The sequence below is a fragment of the Marmota flaviventris genome, chromosome 5, assembly GCF_047511675.1.
Source record: "Marmota flaviventris isolate mMarFla1 chromosome 5, mMarFla1.hap1, whole genome shotgun sequence".
Lineage (NCBI taxonomy): Eukaryota > Metazoa > Chordata > Mammalia > Rodentia > Sciuridae > Marmota > Marmota flaviventris.
In genome coordinates, this window is record NC_092502.1 from 71,291,587 (window position 1) to 71,314,099 (window position 22,513).

A 22,513-nucleotide genomic window follows, 5' to 3' on the forward strand; every position below is an offset into this window, starting at 1 on the left:
GTTGAACTCAACTTTGAGATACATATTACAAATGTAAAATTCAACATCTCGGAGCTGGGGTTGTGGCTCAGTGGCAGAGCGATCACCTAGCACACGTGAGGCACAGGGTTTGATCCTCAGCATCACATAAAAAATAAAATTTTGTGTTCACCTAAAACTAAAAAAAAAATTCAACATCTTGGGGCTGGGGTTGAGCGCTCATCTAGCATGTGTGAGGCATTGGGTTTGATCCTCAGCACCACATAAAAATAAAATAAAGGTATTGTGTCTACCTATAACTAAAAAATAAATATTTAAAAAAATTCAACATCTCAAAGTTGTTTATTTTTGTGGTACTGGCGATTGACTCCAGGGCCTTACATATACTAGGCAACTGTTCTGCCACTAATCTACATTTTCAGCCTTCAAGGTTGTTCACTTTTGCTGAGCACACCTATAATTCCAGCTCTTTAGGAGGCCAAGACTGAAGGACCTGAGGTTCAAAGCCAGCCTGGGCAACTTAGCCAGACCCTGTCTCAAAATAAAATAAAAAGCACTGGAGGTATAGCCCAGTGGTAGAGCATTCTAGGAAAACAACTTTTCTACAGAAAGAGCAATAGAGAAATGAAAGTATGTATAATTAGATTCTGGGAAAATGTGGGGGAAACCTGGGCATGGTGGCGCACGCCTGTAATCCCAGCGGTTTGGGAGGCTGTGACAGGAGGATTGCAAGTTCAAAGCCAGCCTCAGCAAAAGCAAGGCAGTGAGACCTGGTCTTTAAATAAAATACAAAATAGGGCTGGGGACGTGGCTCATGGTGGAGTGCCCCCGAGTTTAATCCCTGGTACCAAAAAACATTAAAAAATAAAAAATAAAGAAAAACATGGGGAAGTCAGTGAAGCCTGTCAGTTAAACTAGAAAATCCTCAAATTATAAAAAGATTTTACATTTTTAATTTCCTTGACAGCCTTTAAAAGTTAAAATAAGTATCATTTGGGGGAGCAAACTATGTATTTTAGCAAAAAATTTAAAAGAGTTCTTTGTCAGCAGGGCATGGTGATGTACACCTGAAATCCCAGCAGCTCAGGAGGCTGAGGCAGAAGGATCCCGAGTTCAGAGCCAGCTTCAGCAAAAGCAAGGTGCTAATAAACAACTCAGTGAGATCTTGTCTCTAAATAAAATACAAAACAGGGCTGGGGATATGGCTCTGTGGTCGCATGCCCCCAAGTTCAATCCCCATACCAAAAAAAAAAAAAATTGGTAAAGTACCCTTGGGTTTAATCTGCAGTATTGGGGGGAAAATTATTTCCTATATTAATCTTGTATATAGGTATATGGTAGAACTAAGATCTTTAAATAAAGACTATGAACTATAAATAATTTTGCTTCTCTCAAACTATCCTAAGTGTTTTTGTCTTAGTTCAAACAGCCCTGAACCTATACCAACTGTTTTAATTATTTTCAAGTAAAGTTTAACTTTCAATGAAACTTTTACACTTTTCCTACTATCTTTTTTGGTTCAGGAATGTGATTTCTAATGCAGAAATAAGCAAGACTAGTAATAATCCCTTGTTATTCCTTAATACCCACTTCCCAAATAATTATTCCTTATTTATTTGTGTGTGTGTACGTGTGCGCGCACATATGTATACAAACATTTTGCTGGGATTAAATTTTGGGCCTCACCCTAGGCACAAGGCCATTCCAGTGACTCAGGAGGCAGAGATAGGAGGATCAGAAGTTTGAGGCTGGCCTCAGGAAATTAGTGAGACCCTGTCTCAAAATAAAAAGTGGTAGTTCAGTGGTAGAGTGCCCCTGGGTCCAATCCCTAGTGTCTCTGTCTCTCACACACCACACACAACCAGGAAAGAAAGTTTCCTATATTTTTTAGAGGAAGGGATCCTGCAATCCTGCAAAGGATATGTAGATATCTTTTCATTTTATCTAAGTAGTAAAGCCATCTTGGGTAAAAATTAATGCCTCTTGCTTGCCCACCACCAAAAGACCAGGTCTCCCTATGTTACCCAAGCTGGCCTTGAATTCCTTGGAAGGGATCTTCCTGCTTCAGACTACCAAATAGCTGAGACTACAAGCATGCATCATCATGTCCAGCTTTTCTAGTTATTCCCCAATCTTAACCATCATGAAGCAACATAAATACAGTGCAGAAAAGGTTTGTTTTGCTCTTTTGGTCCTCACCTTATAGTCTAGAGTGAGAAGAACAAGATGTGAAACTAGGATGTTATAATTAGCTTGGTAGAAAACTGGTTTTAAAATGAAGTATTTTGGGGTGCTGAGCTACATCCCCAACCATTTTTATTTTATAGAGACAGTCTAAATTGCCCAGGTTGGCCTCCAACTTGCAGTCCTCCTGCCTCAGCATCCTGAATTGCTAGGCTTACAGGTGTGTGCCACCATACTTGACTAAAGACAGGTTTTAACAGTTTTGAACACTGCTAACAAATCAAGTATTTTTGGTGGTTCTTTTTCATGATATGAAAAGACTTAAAGAGTTTATGATTCACAGGATTATAACCTCAAATTCAGAAGAGATAATCTAGACCTATTCCCAAATTTTATAACAAAACAAAAACAAAAAGTATCTAACATAAGGGTAAGAATTTGGGTGTTTTATTATACCATGCTTCTTCAGTCTGGATCTAAAATATTCTAAATATGCAAGGTCTAAAACATTAGAAATTCACAAGTTTTAAATGTTTTAAGAAACTGTTTGCCCAGGAAATTAAGCTAAATCTCATTTAGAATTACTGACCTGCCAAGAACAAACTAGTAGTTCTCGAAACTGAGGTCCTGGGCACAACAACCTGGTCATCATAGGAAACTTATTAGAAATGCAAACTTTCCAGGCTCCATCCTACAACTACTGAGCAAAATAATCTTCAGCAATTTTTGCCATTCCTCCCCTTTGCCAAACCCAGGGGTGCTCTCTACCACTGAGCTACATCCCCAGCCCTTTTTATTTCTGAGACAGGGTCTTGCTAAATTACCTAGGTTAGCCTTGAATTTAATTTAACCTTAATTTAATTGTCTATTCCCAATTTATATGCCAATCTTATGTTTAAGTTACTATTTGAAAACAACTGCTAGCATATTTTAAATTACCATATGATATTAAATGTATATAATACTGTTAAGGAATAAAGTAACAGCTTGGAAGATACAAGCAATTCACATTTATCTGAGTTTGACAGAGAAATATGATTTTTGATAATATCAAATTATCTGGAGCCAACAGACTTAATCCCTTGGCACACTTAAATATTATTTCCTTTTTCTCTCTTAATAATGCTACTTTTTAGTGACAAATTGATGGAAAAGGATCTTTATGAATCTTTCTCTGAAATGACTATAAGAAGTGATACCCTTATCAGAAATAAGCCTATTCTTCCTTAAATAAATAATCCAAGTAAATCTTAAATACAGAAAATAAGCAACCTGAACCTACCACCCAGCTTTGTACAGTCTTTTTTTGAGGGGGGGGGGGGTGTACCAGGGATTGAACCCATTGAACCATATCCCCAGCCCTCAGCTTTGCCCAATCTTAATACTGCCACATTAACTCTGAATCTTTACAAAGTTCCCCATGTATACCATTCCATAAGTAATGATTAACCTAAATATAGTGTTTTTTATTCCCATGCAATCTTTTATACTTTTCTCTGTGTCCATAAACAATATAGCACTGTTTTCATATTCATTTATTTATTTTGCAATACTGAGGATTGAATCAGTGGCGCTCAACCACTGAGTTATGTCCCCAGCCCTTTTTATTTCTTTTTTTTTTAATTTTTAAACAAGGTCTCACTAAGTTCTGAGGTTGGCTTTGAATGTGCCATCCTTTTGCCTCAGCCTCCCAAATACAAGCCTACATCACTGCACATACAATTTTTAAATTTATATTTAGAAAGCCTTACATGGTTACATATATTTTCATACTTTGTTTTCCCCCTCAAAATATTGAGATATTTTCCCATGAAAATACACAGTAGACCTTGTTTATCCTTTTTTCATTGCTGTTTATTCTGCTACTCACAACAATAAAACCTTTCTTTAGTTTATGGATATTTACAGTTTATTTCCTATTTTTCATTATTAAAATGCTTTACTAAATATTCTCTTTTATTCATGAGTTTCTCAAGGTAAACACTAAGTAGAAAGAACTTCATCTTTTAAAATTACATTTCTAATTCTATAGCTATTGGTTTACAAAACAAATTATTTGCTATTTATCTCATTGAAATGTTTCCATTATTAAAGAGGAATTTGCTCTAAAACAGATCTTTCTTTCCCCCTCCTTTGTTGTACTGGGAATTGAACTCAGAGGTGCTATACCTGAAGGCGCTATATTCCCAGCCCTTATTATTGAGACAAGGTACTGCTAAATTGCCCAGGCTGGCCTTGAAGTTAGGATCCTCCTCTCTGGGATTATAGATATGCCCCCAATGCCCAGCTGGCTCTTATTTTCTCTCTTCCTTCCCTTTTTTGTTGTGTGTTTCTGAGGACTGAACCCAGGGGTGGTTTTCCATTGAACTACATTCTAGCTCTTTTTTTTTTTTTAAAGAGAGAAAGAATTTTTTTAATATTTATTTTTCAATTCTCGGCGGACACAACATCTTTGTTGGTATGTGGTGCTGAGGATCGAACCCGGGCCGCACGCATGCCGGGCGAGCGCGCTACCGCTTGAGCCACATCCCCAGCCCAACATTCTAGCTCTTTTAACAAATTACTTACTAAATTTATGAAAAATTCTAAATGAGATCAGCCTCAGCAACTTAGCAAGACCCTGTCTCAAAATAAAAAAAGTACGAAGGGCTGGGGTTGTAGCTCAGTCGTTGAGCTACAAAAGAACCAGTACAAAATAAATAAATAAATAAATAAAATAAAACCTGTTCTCAGGATGGGATTAAGGCTCAGTGGTAGAGAGCTTGCCAGCATGTGTAAGGCCCTAGGTTTGATCCTCAGCACCACATAAAGAAAAATAAAGGTATTGTGTCCATCTACAACCAAATTCTATATATATATATAAATTTATATATATATATATATATATATATATATATATATATATATGAATGAGAAAAAAAACCTAATAAATGAATAGTTCTACAAGAATACCACAGAGATTTTTATGTTGCAAATAATGAAAATTAAGCAGTCCGTGTGAAAGCATGAAAATGAAACTAAGGACTAGGCATGGAGGCACATGCCTGTGATCCAAGTAATTGGTGAAGATGGGGCAGGAGGATCACTGGTTTTATTTTGAGACCCTGTCTCAAAATAAAAATTCTACCATGGAGCTCAGTGGTAAAGCACTCCAGGTTCGATCCTCAATTCAAATATAAATAAATAACTTCCTTATATTCTTGCTTATAATCACTAGGGGTAATATGCAGAATTCAGGTTTTCTAAATGCTAATATACTTCAATATTTTTCATTATATGCTCGACATAACTTAAAGCAAATCAGTCAAACAGTCCACATCAGAGTTCTCATATCTATAAAATAAGGCCACTTTCTCAGTAGCAAACACTGGTAAGTCTCTACTACTCAGGAAGCTGAGGTGGGAGGGTCACAAGTTACAGACCACTCAAATAAAACCAGGACTGAGGGGCGGAGAGTTAGACTGAAAAGGAAATTTACACAGCATGGTTTATTTATAGGTCTTTAAGGGTCAAAGAAATTTGGAAAATGTTGTAATCTACATTCTTACACATTAGAATATTCAAGGTTCTAAAAAGGTTCTGCATATAGAAAACAGTTAGAACACAAAAGCAGCCTTTACTTCTTTCTTCCTTCTCCCCCTCAAGATTTGATTCTCACAAAATACATAATGTCTGAAATAAGTTTGAAAGAACCAAGAAAAATACTTTTATCCCAGACAAGAAATGTTACAGTTTCACGAATAAGTCTTTCAACATGACAGAGAAATCTGCACAATACAGCTAAACTGTCCAATAGTTATTCCTCATCTTCATTTTAGATCTATCCAAAAAACTACTTTGAAGTGTTTTAAGCAAATGTTTAAAGTAAGAAAAAGTTCAAGTTTAGTAGTTTTTCAGATATGGTTAATACAACATAATTACTTTTTTCCATTAAGTTTCATCCACAGCCCCTTTTAAAATTCTGAGACAGGATCTTGCTAAATTGCCAAGGCTGGCCTACAATTTAGGATTCTCCTGCCTCAGCTCCCAATTTTGCTGGGATTACAAGAGTGTACACACCCATTATAAATTCTTCTTTATTTTTTTTAAGTCTTCACATTTTTTTAAACTTTATTTTGTTTATTTAATTTGTTTACATGGTGCTGAGAATCGAAACCAGTGCGTCACACATGCTAGGCAAGCACTCTACCATTAAGCCACAACCCCAGCCCAATCATCATAAATTCTTTCCAAGGCAGATTACATGTATTATCTATGAATTTTCAGAGACTGGTTTTATTTTTATGTACTTATATTTATTTATAGGCAGTAGTGAAGATTTAACCCAAAAGATTTTTATCTCAAACTAAATCACCAATCCCCTGAAAATTGTTTTTTTACACTCACCCCTGACCTCAAGTATAAAACTAGGTCTACACATCAGAAGGTAAGGGAGAGCAATATGGAATCAGGAAGTCAGAGAATAATGAATATCACTTTGGCAAGCAGGAAAAATCTACCTTGAGAAAAGAAGTTTTAAAAAGTCAGTGAAGCTCCTATAGTCCTAGCTACTAAGGAGGCTGAAGCAAGAGAACAACTGAGTCTAGGAATTCTGAGATCAAGTCAGTGAGTTCAGACTTGTAAGATATTTCTCCCAAATAAATGACAGCTGACTTGATAAGACATCTGAATTTGCTTACCATGTTCTTGTTTGGTTTTGGTACTAAACCAAGAACACTTTATCCCAGTACTTTCTTTTTTAATTTTTTTTTTAAGTTGTAGGTAGACAATACTTTTACTTTATTTTTAATGTATTGCTGAGGATTGAACCCAGTGCCTCACATGTGAGGGGCAAGCACTGTACCACTGAGCTACAATCCTAGCCCCATATCCCAGTACTTTTTATTTATTTTTATTTTCTATTTTGAAACAGGTTCTCACTAAGTTGTGGAGGCTGTTCTTGGATTTGCAATTCTGAGCCACTGGGATTACAGACATACACCACCACACCCAGCAAATTTGCTTACCATTGTTTAAAGTCTCACAATGGAGAAATCTATATAAAACTGACAATGCACAACTGACCCAGTATGAAACAGATTTAAAGAAAAATATATTAAGCTACACCCAGATCTCTCCCAAAGACCCCAGTACTGGGGATCAAACCCAGGCCCCTGTGCATGCTAGGCAAGTGTTCTATCACTGAATTGCACCCCCAGTCACCCCTGGCCCAGATCATTTTTATCTAAATCCACAATAGCACATTTGTGATTTTAAAATACAGCACTAAACATTTCCAATTATAAAGATAGTGTTTATATATATGTGAACACGTTCTTAACTTTTTAGACCCCATAAATCACCTTCCTTTTCAAAGCTGCTACTTTATTCATTAACAGTATTATATACATTTAATATCATATATGGTACTCTACAGTTGTACTTCATGTTCAATTAACTATCAAAAGTTCACTTCTATACTCTCACCCTCTATTCCTTGAATGTTTAAATTATAAACTCTTTAAAGTGAGAGATAAGATATGTCACATTCTTCAGTACATTTCTCAAAGAGTGGAAAGAGAATAAGAAGCACTTAAATACCTAAATGAAAGGATTCTTAGCACAGTACCAAGCAGAATTGATACAACAAAAAGAATGATAAAGAGGAGCTGGAGCTCCGTGGTAGAGTACTTGCCCGGCATGTGTGAGGCACTGGGTTCAATTCTCAGCACCGTATATAAATAAACAAAATAAAGGTCAACTGAAAACTAAAAAATATTTTTTAAAAAAGGACAATAAAACATAAAACCAGGATTGCAGAATATAGCTCAGTTGGCAAAGTGCTTGCCTCATAAGCACAAAGCTCTGGGTTCAATTCCAGCACCACCAAAAAAACAAAACACATAAAAAACATTTCCAAAGGCCATGTGCAAAGCTGCATATGCAGTCTGTAATTACAGCTACTAGGGAGGCTAAGGCAGGAGAAGCACAAGTTCAAGGCCAGCATGAGCAATTTAGCCAGATCTGTCTCTAAAAAATATAAAGGGGTAGGGATATATAGCTCAGTGGTAACAGTAAAGTATTCCTGGGTTCAATCTCCAGTATGACAGTGGGGGTGGGACAATGTGAGGGGTATACTTCCAAGGACAAGTCCAATTTGCTCAGCCTAATCACCTATAGTGCCAGAAAACAAAGGCTATAGTGACATACAGAATACATTAAGATTTATTTATTGAACCTGAATGGAAAAGGCATTTGGGGCTAAGACCAGAAAAAAAACCAGGGGCAGTGCTACAAGTTTATAATCCCAGGCGGAGAATCCCTGACTGCCAAATTCTAGGCCAACCAACCTCAGCAACTTGGCAAGACCTGTCTCCAAAAAAAAAAGGTTTGGAAATGTAGCTCAGTGGCAAAGTATCCCTGGGTTCAATCCCCAGTTCCAAAAAAAAAGGGGGGGGACTGGAAAACACTAGAGAGAATGTTAGAGTCTGTAAACAAGTCAAAGTAACACCTGGAATTTTGCCAGGGGAATGTTAGAGTTCGTAAACAAGTCTGGATGGTGCCTGGCAAAATGTCAGAGGTAGTGGTTTGAGAAGTAACAAAAACAAGCCATTAACTGTGGAGATTCCTTATTGGTTGACTGATGTATCTAGTTTATGCTAATTAGATAAGCTGTGTGGAATGTATAAATACTGCTCCTGTCCTGCAATAAACGGCTCCTACTCCTGCTGTATCAACGTACACAAGTTATTCGTCACCCCCCGGTTATTTTGCTGCAGCCGAACGAACTGCGGCAGATGGTGGCCCGTTACGGGGAGCCCCGGGACACTCGGGGGTAAGTGACGAAAAAAGCTGCCCGTCCATAGATAGGACGGGAGCAATCTGCTCGTCCCTAGGCAGATAGGGCGAGAGGAAAAATGGCCATTTTAAGAAAATGGAGAAGATTGATACAGTATGTTTGTGTCTTGTTTTGTCTCAGTGTATTGTATTGTCTTTGTGATGAAAATATGGAAGGGGTGAGAAGTAAATTACTAAGGGAAGAAGGCACCCCAGTGGAACCAAGAATAGTAAGGGCATATGTTGATAAAAGCCCAGGAACTCTAGTCAGAAAGAAAAAGAAAGTTCAGAAGAAGAAGGATTATCAGGAAAAAAGTTGCAGCAAAAGGCTATTACTAAATACTTTTCGTTACCGGAGGGTGCGTGAAGCGGAGAGGCGGCTGCCGAGTGTGCAAGCCAGTCACAGTGCAGCAAGGATTTTCCAAGAGGCGGCGGCAACTGGCTCTTCCCGGCCTCCTGGCCGGGGAGCTGGCTCTTCCACTGCTGCGAGCCCAAATCTAGACCTGACCTGGAGGCACAGTCTCACAGGCTCTTGCTCCCTGTGCCCAGTAGCAGTTTGAGTCCGGGACCCTCCCCAGGGCGATCTGGGGCTACCCGGATGCTACAGCCAGCAGAAGACACTACTGGTGTCCCTGATGTTTGGTCATTTTCAATGCCAATAACTAAGCTACAATGGTTCTCCCACACCTGGAAGCTGATGAGTAATGAGCACTATTAATGCTTATTTCAAATGTAAAAAACCTTGACAAAATGTACTAAATTGTTCAGAAGGTTGTTTTCTTAGTAGAATGCTACAGGATTTTCTTTAGCCATCCGGAGTTCCTGCCTTCGTCCCAGTGCCGGTAAAGACCAAGGTGGAAGAATTTTCAGTGTTGCTGAAAACCGGACGAGACTTCAGCTGAGAAATGGACGAGACTTCGGATCAAGCTAGCTGCCTGCAGAACTTACCTGGACTGTGATTTAAGCTAGCTGCCTGCAGAACTTACCTGGACTGTGAACTTACCTGGACTGTGAGTTAATCTATTGAGACACTGCTTTACCTGGACTGAGATAACAAACTGTAATCTATAACAAATTGTAACTCGGTATCTTTGCTAACAGTGTCATTGCTGGTATAATTTTTCCAAGGGCTTCTTGCATGGAGCCATCAATTGGCTTGGTATTGTGGCATTTTGTATCCTCCCTTTCTGTTTGTAGCAGGTTATTTATGGTGTTTCTGTAAAAACCACTATGGTCGTTATTTAAATTAAACAAAAGGGGGAAATGTTAGAGTCTGTAAACAAGTCAAAGTAACACCTGGAATTTTGCCAGGGGAATGTTAGAGTTCGTAAACAAGTCTGGATGGTGCCTGGCAAAATGTCAGAGGGAGTGGTTTGAGAAGTAACAAAAACAAGCCATTAACTGTGGAGATTCCTTATTGGTTGACTGATGTATCTAGTTTATGCTAATTAGATAAGCTGTGTGGAATGTATAAATACTGCTCCTGTCCTGCAATAAACGGCTCCTACTCCTGCTGTATCAACGTACACAAGTTATTCGTCACCCCCCGGTTATTTTGCTGCAGCCGGACTGCGGCAAGAGAACACTAAATTTCTCCCTTTGAGCAGAAACCATTTAGATGGAAATGTTCTGCTATAATTAATGACAACATCTTCTTTTCATAATTTGTTTTAGTCTCCTTTTTTTTTTTTTTTTGGAGGGAGGGGAGTTCTAGGGCATGAACCCAGAGGTGCTTTACTATTGAGACCCATCTCCAAACCTTTTTATTTTTATTTTTTTAAAGAGAGAGAGAGAGAGAATTTTAATTTTTTTTTTTTTTTTTTTTTTTTTTTTTTTAGTTTTCAGCGGACACAACATCTTTTTTTTTTTTTAATTTGTATGTAGTGCTGAGGATCAAACCCGGGCCTCACACATGCCAGGCGAGCGCACTACCGCTTGAGCCACATCCCCAGCCCCTAAACCTTTTTATTTTAAGACTAGATCTCATAGCTGGGCACAGTGGTGCACACCTGTAAACCCAGCAATTTGAGAGACTGAGGCAGGAGGACTGCAAATTCAAGGCCAGTCTCTGCAATTTAACAAGGCCCTAAGCTACTTATCAAGACTGTCTCAAAATAAAAAAAATAAAAAAGGCTGGGGAAGTGGCTCAGTGGTAAAGTACCCCTGGGTTCAATCTGCAGTATCAACTTAAAAAAGACAGGGTCTCACTAAATTGCTTGGGGCCTCACCAAATTGCTGAGGCTGGCCTTGAATTTTCGATCCAATTGCTTCAGCCTCCCAAGTCACTGGGATTACAGTGCCACCCAGCTACTTATTTCTTTTGAGGTCTCATTATGTCACTCAGCTTATCTAAATTTCTGGCTCAAGTGATCCTTCCAGCTCAGCCTCCAAAGTAGCTGAGACACTGGCAATTATCACCATGCCTACTTTCCTCTGTTCATTATGAGGATTCAAGAACTTTTCCTAGGGCTGGGGGTGTAGCTTGGTGGTACAGCATATGCTTACCATGTATAAGGCCCCGGGTTTGATCCCCAACACCAATAAATAAATAAGTAAATAGACAAATAAATAAATCTTCCCTAGGCTTTATTTCACTTATTTGAATTCATAATTCAAAACTTTTTTCATTTATTAAAATTGACAAAAATCATATGCATCATTTACAAAATTATGTAAATATGTATACAATGTTGAATATAGCAATATTCAGCTAAAACACACACACAAATCTAACATACTTACGTTTTTGCAGCTAAGTTTTTTTGTGCTTATAAACACTCTCCTAGGGGCTGGTGTGGTGGCTCAGAGGCAGACTACTTGCCTAACACATGTGAAGCACTGGGTTTGATCCTTAGCACCACAAAAAAATAAAGGTATGTGTCCATTTACAACTAAAAAATATTTTAAAAAACACTCTCCTAGCAATTTTGAATATGTTGTTATTAATTATAGTTACCAGGTTGCACAATAGATCTCTTATTTATTCCCATCTAACCGAAACTGTATCCTTTGACCAACATTTCCCTAATCCTCAAACCCTGCTCAGGTAACCACCATTCTACTTGTAAGAGTTTGACTTTGATTCCACATAAAAGTGAGATAACATGATCATGTCTTTTTAGTGCATGGCTTATTTCACTTAACAATAATGTCCTCCAGATTCATCTACATTATTACAAAAAGGTTGTCCTTCTATTTAAGGCTTAATAATATCCCATTGTGTATAATACTTTTTCTTAATTCATTCATGTTTGGTTTGTGGAGGTTTTTTGTTTGTTTGTTTGTTTTTTGTGGTACTTGGGGATTGAACCCAGAGCCTTGTACATGTTAATAAGCAAGTGCTCTACCACTGAGCTACATCCCCACCCCAATTCACTGGCTTTTTAATTTCATCACTTTAGAACTCCAGGAACATACTGCCTGGAATACTCTTTCTCTATCCCTACACCTCCTCCAGATACCTTTGGGTTATATGTACACGTCGCCCTTAGGCATTCTCTGAAATTCCTTACCCCCATTTTTCTTTCTTTCTTTTTCCTGTAACTGCAGTTGAACCCAGGGGTGCTCTACATCCCCAAACCTTTTTATTTTTTGAGCCAGGGTCTCACTAAGTTGCTTAGGGACTTGCTAAATTGCCAAGGTCACTTGCCATCCTCCTGCCTCAGCCTCCTGAGTTGATGGGATGACAGGCATGTGCCACTGCATCTGGCCCATTTTTCATTAATTTCTCCTTAAATACTACAAAGAAGCAGAAGATACTCTTCCGACTTAGCATAGTTCATATTTCTGTTTTTGTTGGTACTGGGGATTAAATCCAAGGCCTTGGGCAAATTAGGCAAGCATTCTATCACTGAGCTACATACATACTTTTTATTGAGACAGGGAATCAGAGGTTGCCCAGGTTGGCCTCTGAGCTTTGTGTACTATTTAATGTCTCATGACCCAGTACCAAACAGGAACCTAACTTTAAAGCGACAGAATAATAGGGAACTCATAATAGAAGTAAGATGGCAATCTGATTCTCATTATACCCTGTAAAACTATGCCCCTCTCCCAAAGAACCTATGTGAACTATTTTTGTTAAGCAGCATATGGGTACTTAAGTGGTGTGATGTGCTGAAATATATAAAACTGTCAGAACTGTAAATCCTTGAAACAAAAAGTAATACTTCTCATGGACTTTCATCTTCATTCCTCCACAGTAAAGCCAGTAGTTTTCATTTCACAAATTTTCAATGACTATCAAGAGTTTCAAAGGATGGAACTGCTGGGCACAGTGGCACACATCTGTAATCCCAGCAACTCTGAAGGTAGGCCCTCAGCAATTGAGACCCTGTCTCCAAAGAAAAAATACAAAGGGCTGGGGATGTAGTTCATGGTAAAGTACCCCTAGATTCAATCCCAGTTATCAAATAAATAAATAAATACGTAATAAGAAATCTGACTATGGTTACATCATTCTTCCCACATATTGACAAACTGTATGGTACATGATGGGTAAAACAATAGTCAAGTAAGCTGTTAAACTGTACAATGGTAAACCAAGCACAGTGTACATTCCTGTCACCCCACTTGAGGCTAAGGCAGGAGAACCACAAGTTCTAGGCCAGCCCAGGAAACTTAGCAAGACACTGTCTCAAAAAATAAGGGGTTGGGATGAAACTCAGTGGTAAAGGGCCTGTGGGTTCAATTGCCAGTATCAATCACTAGAAGACTCATTGTATATCTGCAAAATTGTCTCACATAATGAATCAAAGGCACAAGAGTTTGTAATCCCAAGTATTTGACAGGCTAGGGGGCAGGATAATTGCAAATTCAAGTCCAGCCTGTGCAATTTAGCAAGACCCTATCTCAAAATAAGAAAATGGAGTGGGGGACATGGCTCATGGTAGAGCACTTGCCCAGCACACACAAGACCCTGGGTTCAATCTCTAGCACTGAAAAAGAACAAAACAAAACACCAACTAACAGAAAGAGGTCTTATCTCTCCCTGGAACATTTCAGTCTCCAAAACTAGACATTATTAACAAATGTGACTTGGTACATATGAAATAATGTTTTTAAAAATTATATTGTATGTAAGCTTAAAGATAGGAGTCCTTTGTCTACATTAAAAGCACCTGAGATAGTATCTAATCACCTTTCTTCTATACAGGAACAGAAGCAGTTAGTACAATCTTGGGGGATAGAGTACTTAGACAATAAGAAAATAGAACAGTTTGTTTTCCTGTGATGATGAAAATTCACACCCTGAAAGTACTGTCATGCTATCTGCAAGTGAAAGTGGAAGAGGCCAAACAGGAAATTCAAGTCTATAGCTAGGCTAGAGTACCAACCTGCATTGCCTGTTTCAAGAAAACATTTAGAAACCTCAGCTCTAGTAAGCAGTTTAATAAGGTGGGGAAAAAAAATACTAGGTCAATTTCTTTCATTAAATACAAAAATGGCATGCACAAACTTTTCATAGTATATTAATATTTTTTTTAAATTTACTTTTTGTGGTATTAATGATTAAACCCAGAACATTTTAGCACTAAGTCACATCCCTAGTCCTTTTTATTTTCTATTTTGAGACAGGGTCTCACTAAGTTGCTGAGGCTGACCTAGAACTTGGGATTCTCCCGCCTCAGCTCAAGTTGTTTGTTTTATAGGCATGTGCCACCACGCTTGGAAATCATTTATTTTTATAGTACAATGAAGGACAGTCAGGTGCTCCAGTTCTGGAAAAGGTTATTCTACAAATAACAACTTACATAGCCAGTTAAAAACAAACAACACAAAACCATTTAACTGAAAAAGAGTTTCTGTGATCATAAGTATGCCACCATGACCAGCTAAATTTACTTTTTGACATAAAATTGTATATATTTGAGTACCATGTGATGCTTCAATACATATTTATATTGTGTGATGTCCAAGACAGAGTAAACATATCTATCTTCTCAAACATTATTTCTATGTAGTAAGTAGTTTACAATATGATAGATATGATTAAGTTTTAGAGGATATTTAACTCATACAATCATTAGAGTGGTGCTACTTGAGGATTCCAAGAGCATTTTTGAGATCAATACAGAGGAGGCAGAAAGTAGAGAAGTTAAAATACTAGAAGTATAAAAATATTATGAATGAAGTCCTTCCCCCTAAAAACACAATCTAGTTAGTCTCAAGTTTCTTAACAAGTGTGTGCTATCAAGCCTATGACTCTTAAGTTTCAAAAGAAAAAGGCTGTAAAAGCATGAAATTCATCTGTTATTTAATTCGTTTACCTTTCTAACTTCTTTCCCTTAGTCTCTTAGCACTAGGCTAAACAAAGCAAATTTGGAAGTTATTCTGACAGGAAGCACCCCGCCCTCAAACTAGATAACTTCTCAAAACAATCACATTTTTCCCCTTCCATCTCCTTCTCTATTCCCGCCCACTATTCCCAAACAAATCTTGAGAAAAGAAGTTTTGTTGGATAAACATTTAGAAAAACATGTTAATTTAGGGCTAGAAATGTAGGAATGTAGCTCAGTGGTAGAGCACTCCCAGAGCATGTGTAAAGCCCTAGGTTCAATCCCAGCACCACAAAAAAATATTTAATTGTAGATGGACACGATACCTTTATTTTTATGTGGTTCTGAGGACCAAACCCAGTACCTCACATGTGCGAGTCAAGTTCTCTACCACTGAATCATAATGCCAGCCCTCAACTAGCTCATTTTTAATGACTCCATAGCAGCAAAAATTACATTAAAAAATAAATTTATGGCACATGAACCTTATCCAATAATTATGTTAAGAAAGCATTAAATATCTTGCCGGGCACAGTGGCACACACCTGTAATCCCAGCAGCTTGGGAGGCTGAGACAGGAGAATCAGCCTCAGCAACGGTGAGGTGGCTAAGCAACTTAGTGAGGCCCTGTGTCTAAATAAAATACAAAATAGGGCTAGGGATGTGGTTCAGTGGTTGAGTACCTCTAAGTTCAATCCTCAGTACCTCACCCCCGAAAAATAAACAAATAAAAATAAAACATTAAATATGTCCTGAAACACATAATCTTCAAAGACGGCTACAAACAATTTCTTCCCTTGTTATAAGCAGGGCCACTTCTCTTATCAGTAAATAGAGTCTACATCTCCTCCCTCTGAACCCAGGAACACGTTTTGTTTAACCAATCAAATGTAGCAAACATGAAATTACAATTACAGGTCCAGTATTTAGAACTTTACCAATTTTTTTCTTTTGCTCGATTACACATTTGATACAAAAATTATTGTCCATATTTTTTTTAAAAAATATTTATTTATTTTTTTTAGTTCTCGGCGGACACAACATCTTTGTTTGTATGTGGTGCTGAGGATCGAACCCGGGCCGCACGCATGCCAGGCGAGCGCGCTACCGCTTGAGCCACATCCCCAGCCCTGTCCATATTTTTAGATAACTACTGTGCACTTTTTAAAAATCCTCATCACACCAGGCATGGTGGATGGATGCCTTTGATCCCAGCATCTCGGGAAGCTGAGGCAGGAGAATGGCAAATTCAAAGCCAGTCTCAGCAACTTATTGAGGCCCTTTAGTGAGACCTTGGCCTGTCTCAAAATAAAAAATAAAAAGGGCTAGGGTGGTGACTCAATGGTTGAGTGCTCCTGGGTTTTTCTTTGGTATCAAATTAGTAAATAAATAAATAATAAAAAGTCTTATCTTGGTGTTTCTCAATCTTAGCACTACTGACATTTTGGGGCCAGATAATTCTTTGTTGTTCTTTCTATGTACTGTAGAATAGTTAGCAATTTCCCTTATACAGCCATCCCTCAGTATTCACCACGGGCAGCAGTGAGGAGAGAGGACCAATCCCCAGGGATACTGAAATCTGATGCTCAAGTCCCTTATACAAAATAACATAGTACTTGCATATACAAAATATAACCTAGCACATCCAACCCTGTCACAAAATAAACTGGGTGGTGCACACCTGTAATCTCAGTGGCTTGAGAAGCTGAGGCAGGAGGATCAATGAGTTCAAAGCCAGCCTCAGCAACTTACTGAGGCCCTAAGCAACTTAACAAGACCCTGTCTCAAAATAAAACATTAAAAGGGCTGGGGATGCGGCTCTGAGGTTAAATAACCCTGGGTTCAATTTCCGGTACCAAAAAAAATGAAGATTAACTGGGAGCTGTGGTGCATACCTATAATTTGAACTGCGAGGATGGTTACAAGTTCAAGGCCACCTGGGCAATTTAGTGACCCCCATCTTAAAATTTTAAAAAGTTAAAAAAAAATGAAATTAAAACAAAAGGCTGCGGGCCGGGGTTGTGGCTCAGTAGTAGAGTACTTGCCTAGCATGTGTGAGGTACTGGGTTCGATCCCTGGTACCACATAAAAATAAACAAACAAAATAAAGGTATCATGTCCATCTTTAATAACAAAAAAAAGGGCTGGGAAGGTGGTTCAGTAGTTGAGTGCCCCTGAGTTCAATGCCCAGAACCCCTAAAAAAAGTTTAAAAACAAACAAAAGGCTGGGGATGTAGCTCAGTGGCAAAGCACCCCTGGGTTCAATCCCCAATACCAGGAAAAATAAATAAAGCTGGGAATGTAGCCCAGCATGCATGAGGCCCTGGGTTCAAACCCCAGGTACTGCAAAAACAAACAAACAAAAAACACTTAAAACAATCCAACAAATGAAATTTTCTGAGAATGAAAAGACTTTAATTGAAAGGCTGGAAGATAAAATTGAGAAGACCTTCCAGAAAGTAGACAAAGACAAAGATGAAAATTACAAAGGGAGCATAGTAAGACTAGTGCAGATACTCTTCAAACTAAGCTATAGATTCTCAATTCAATCTCTATCAAAATTGCAACTATTTTTACAGGAAGTAAAAAAGCTGATGATAAAAATCATATGGAGTCAAGAGCAGTGGTGCACACCTGTAATCCCAGCAATTTGGGAAGCAGAGGTAGGAAGATCAGCCAGCCTCAGCAACTTAGCAAGGTCCTAAGTAATTTAGTAAGACCCTGTCTCAGAAAAAAACATAAAAAGTTAAGTGCTGGAGCTGTCAGCTCAGTGATAAATTGTACCTGAGTTAAATCCCCAGTACCCAAAAAATAAATAAAATAAAATTCACATGGAAATACAAAGGGCTCAAAGAACAGAAACAATCTGGAAAAGAATAAAGCTGGAGGACTCACTTATGGACTCAAAACAAAATGCAAATCTAAAGCATTTAAAACAGTATGGTAAGGCCAGGTGTTGTGGTGCATGCCTGTAATCCCAATGGTTTGGGAGGCTGAGGCAGGAGGATCCCTAGCTCAAAGCCAGCCTCAGCAAAAGCAAGGCATTAAGCAACTCAGTAAGACCCTGTCTCTAAATAAAATACAAAATCGGGCTGGGGGTATGACTCAGAGATCAAGTGCCCCTAAATTCAATCCCCAGTACTCCCAACTCCCCAAAGAAAAAGACAGTATGGTAGTGGCATATGAATATAAAGATCAGGGCTGGGTGATAACTTAGTGGTAGAGTGCTTGCCTAGAACATATGAGGCACTAGATTCAAGCCTCAGCACCACATAAAATAATAAAATAAAGGAACTGTGCCCATCTACAACTAAAACAAAACAAGATTACAGAGATCAATGGAATAAAATTGAAAGTCCAGAAATAAACCCAAACATCTGTAGTTTAATGGTTTTCAATGCCAAAACAATTCAACAGGGTTCAAAGAATAATCTTTTCAATAAATAATACTGGAACAACTGCATATTCACATATAAAAGACTAAATCTGGACCCCTATATTATTAAATTAAAAAATTATCTTAGAACGGACTAAAAATCATCCCCTCATATCCCCTGGGGAGGGAGGGAGGGAAGGAAGGAAGGAAGGAAGGAAGGAAGGAAGGAAGGAAGGAAGGAAACAATTGTCAGCAAAATGCAAAGAAAAATGAAAAAAAGAACCCTTGTGCATAACTGGTGGGAATGTAAAATGGTACAATCACTGTGAAAACAACATTGCAGATCCATGCAGGGACTGGAGGCATGCTCACTGATACTTTACCTACACACATGAGTCACTGGATCCAACCTCCAGCAACAGAAAAATTAAATTAAATTAAATGAGGGTTGATGAAGCATCCTGTTGGCAACTTCCTCTGAAATGGCTCAAGGAAAAAAAAAAAAAAACTCTTTATACTGTATTTGCAACTTTTGTGTAGGTTGAAAAACAGTGTGAAAAGGCCCAAAGGCTAGCCAGGCCTAGCAGCACATGCCCATAATACCAGTGACTTGAGTTGAGGCAAGAGTCTCATAAATTCAAGGCCAGCCTCAGCAACTTGGTGAGACCCTATAAAGGACTAGGGATGTCACTTAGTGGTAGGAGCCTCACCCGCCAGATTCAATACCCAGTACTGCTCCAAAAAAAAAAAGCAATTGAGTGATTGAGCTGGGCACAGTGTGGCACATGCCTGAAATCCCAGTGTCTTGGGAGGCTAAACCAGGAGGATCTACAGTTCAAGCCAGCCTCAGCAAAAAGTGAGGTGCTAAGCAACTCAGTGAGGACCTGTCACTAAATAAAATACAAGATAGGGCTGGGGATGTGGCTCAATGGCCTAATGCCCCTGAGTTCAATCCCCAGTATCTACCACCCCCCCCCCCCCGCCCAAAAAAAAAACCCTGAGTGATTAAACGCTCTCAGGTTGAGGTTGGGCATGAAGTTTAGTGGTACAGCACTTGCCCAGCATTGGGCTCAACCCTCAGTGGACTAAATATCCCATCTAAAAAATAGATACCCACATGCTTTAATTCCTGGGACCTACAAATGTCACCTTATTTGGAAAAAAATGGTATCTGCAGATATATATGAATCTTTAGATAAAAATCATCTTGTATCACCTGGGTGAACAAGTTTTTGGATTTGTTTGTTTTTTACAGTATTGGGAACTAAACCCAGGTACTTACCCATGCTAGACAAGTGTTCTACCACTGAGGTACATCCCCAGTCTTGGGCAAGTTTATTTACAACTGTCATATATAGGAGACAGGGCTGGGGATGTGGCTCAAGCCGTAGCGCGCTCACCTGGCATGCGTGCGGCCTGGGTTCGATCCTCAGCATCACATACAAACAAAGATGTTGTGTCTGCCAAAAACTAATAAATATTAAAAAATTCTCTCTCTCTCTCTTAAAAAAAAAAATATATATATATATATATATATACATATTATATATATACATATATATAGATATATGACAAAAGAAAAGATAAGACACACAGAGAAGGTGCTATAAAGATGGAAGAAGCAGTGACTGAAAGAGATGTGACCACAAAACAAGGAACCAAAGAATGCTGACAGTCACCAGAAGTTGGAAGAAACAAGGAATCATTCTCCCCTACAGCATTAAAAGGAATGTGACCCTGCTGACACACTGATTCAGACTGCTGTACTCCAAATCCAAGAGAGCACATTTCTATTGTTTTAAGACACCCACTTTGTGGTAATTTATTATGACAGCATGGAAAACTAATATGCATAGTATAAAGAAAAGCATACTTTACCTAAAGAAAAGCACTTACGTTAGTAGGTTATTTTTTAATCTTTTTGTTTCTCCCCCCCCACCCACTCCCCATACTGGGGATTGAACCCAGGAGCCCTCTATCACTGAGCTACATACAGACCCAGACCTTGTTATTTTTTATTTTCAAACAGGGTCTCCCTAAGTTGCTAAAACTGGCCTTGAACCTGGGATCCTCCTACCTCAGCTTCCAAGCCCCTAGAATTACAGGTATGCAACACTGTGTCAAGCTAGTGAGCTACTACTTTAAGAGATTAATTCCTATACTCTTTATCATTGATGCTTCTGTAAAAAACAAATTTGATTTCCAAGTTTTTACCTGACATAAGCCCTGTAGAAACTGACAAAGAAATGCTATCACTTTTTTGGAAGGATCCTCTATGGATGGTGAAGGAAGTCCTCAAATAACAGCTGACACCTCTATTACAAGGTAACATTTAAGAGAACTAGCCACACAATTCTAGACTATGAAACTTTCACATGTTATTAGAGGGCAGATGTAATTCAGTGGTAAACCCACATGCTAGCTACCTAGCATATCCAAGGTCCAGGGTTCAATATCCAGTATTGCAAAAGCAAAACAAAAAACAACAAACAAACAAAAACACTAAATAATGATTTTAAGAAGACTAACAGAAAAAAATTAAAATAAAAACAAAAGTAATAAAAAGCCTAACAGATCCAAGAAACCGCTTACTTCTGCAATGTCCTTTCAGTGCCCTCTACTGACAATGCCTAATATTTTGCTAAATGCAAAAGTGAAAGAGTCCAGCTCCTTACAATAGAGAAGGTTCTAAAGGCTGAATTTAAAGCTGAGTTAATATATAAGTGGCAGATACCTATCTTTTATCTGCTCCTTTTTATTCATTCATTTGTTTATTTTTGGTGTCAGGGATTGAACTCGGGGGCATTCCACCACTGAGCCACATCTCCAGCCCTATGTTGTATTTTATTTAGAGACAGGGTCTCACTTGAGTTGCTTAGTGTTTGCTTTTTGCTGAGACTGGCTTTGAACTCCGGGATCCTCCTGTCTCAGCCTCCCACTGCACCAGGAACTGCTCCTTTTTGTTGCTGGGTAATGCTACATTGTATGGATATCCTATATTCTGCTGTTATATTCATCTATTGATGGTTATTTGATTTGTTTCCAGATTGTGAAACAAACTGAATGGCCACATGTTATAAAAACAAAACTAAAAGCAACAAATAACCAAACAAAAAACAAAACAAAACAAGAACCTACACCTTTTGTGTAGTTCAAAGTACCAAGAATTATTCCTGTTAATATTTCCCACAGGCTTGTGGGATATATGACATTATCCCCCTTCTATACATAAGGAAACTGAGGCTTAAAAACATTAGTGAGATACCTGCCTAATGCCACAGGACTAGAAAATAACTCAGTAGGTATGTTGCTCCAAAATCCTCTTATCTTTTCCTACCACACCACTGGACTGGCATTCACTGAATACCTACCATGCATCAGGTATACTACAAAGAATAAAACGGAGATATTGTCCAGGAAAGCTAAGTCCAAAAGAGATAAAAATCATTCATGTACACATACTAAGAAACAATACTGGGGCTAGGGTTGTAGCTCAGTGGTAGAGCACTTGCCTAGGACATGTGAGGCACTGGGTTCAATCCTCAGCACCACATAAAAATAAATAAAAGAAAGATATCGTTAGTTCCATTTATTATAAAATCACAAGTAACTCTTTTCCTTCAACACAGATGGGTACTTGGGATTTATTTTTCTAAGTGGTAAGTGTATGTTAAACTGAAAAGGCTGGGACTTGGGTAAACTTCCCCAGTTGGAATTGGACTTTCTCATTACCAAGGAGTCTGTCTCAGAACCAATGTTTCCAATCCTCTGGTTGTTTCATTGTAAATTTAGAAGAAATTCAGGATCTGGGAAAAAAATCTCAAATAAGAAAATAGTTCTAATAATAAAAAAAAAAAAAAAGAAGAAGAAAAAAATGTAT

At 38.3% G+C, this 22,513-nt stretch overlaps 1 protein-coding gene and 1 long non-coding RNA gene across 5 annotated transcripts in view; one reads left to right on the forward strand and one right to left on the reverse strand.

The window, feature by feature from the left end:
- Positions 1–22,513, reverse strand: part of Ube2d2 (ubiquitin conjugating enzyme E2 D2) — a 65,207-nt gene that overhangs the window by 29,946 nt on the left and 12,748 nt on the right. The window lies entirely within an intron of this gene.
- LOC139705774 (uncharacterized) lies at positions 8,633–10,497 on the forward strand. Of its 2 annotated transcripts, none has more exons than XR_011707596.1 (2): positions 8,633–8,977; positions 9,764–10,497. It is a non-coding gene; the product is annotated as an uncharacterized lncRNA (long non-coding RNA). The 2 variants fall into 2 exon arrangements; XR_011707595.1 differs by having other exon boundaries at positions 9,767–10,497.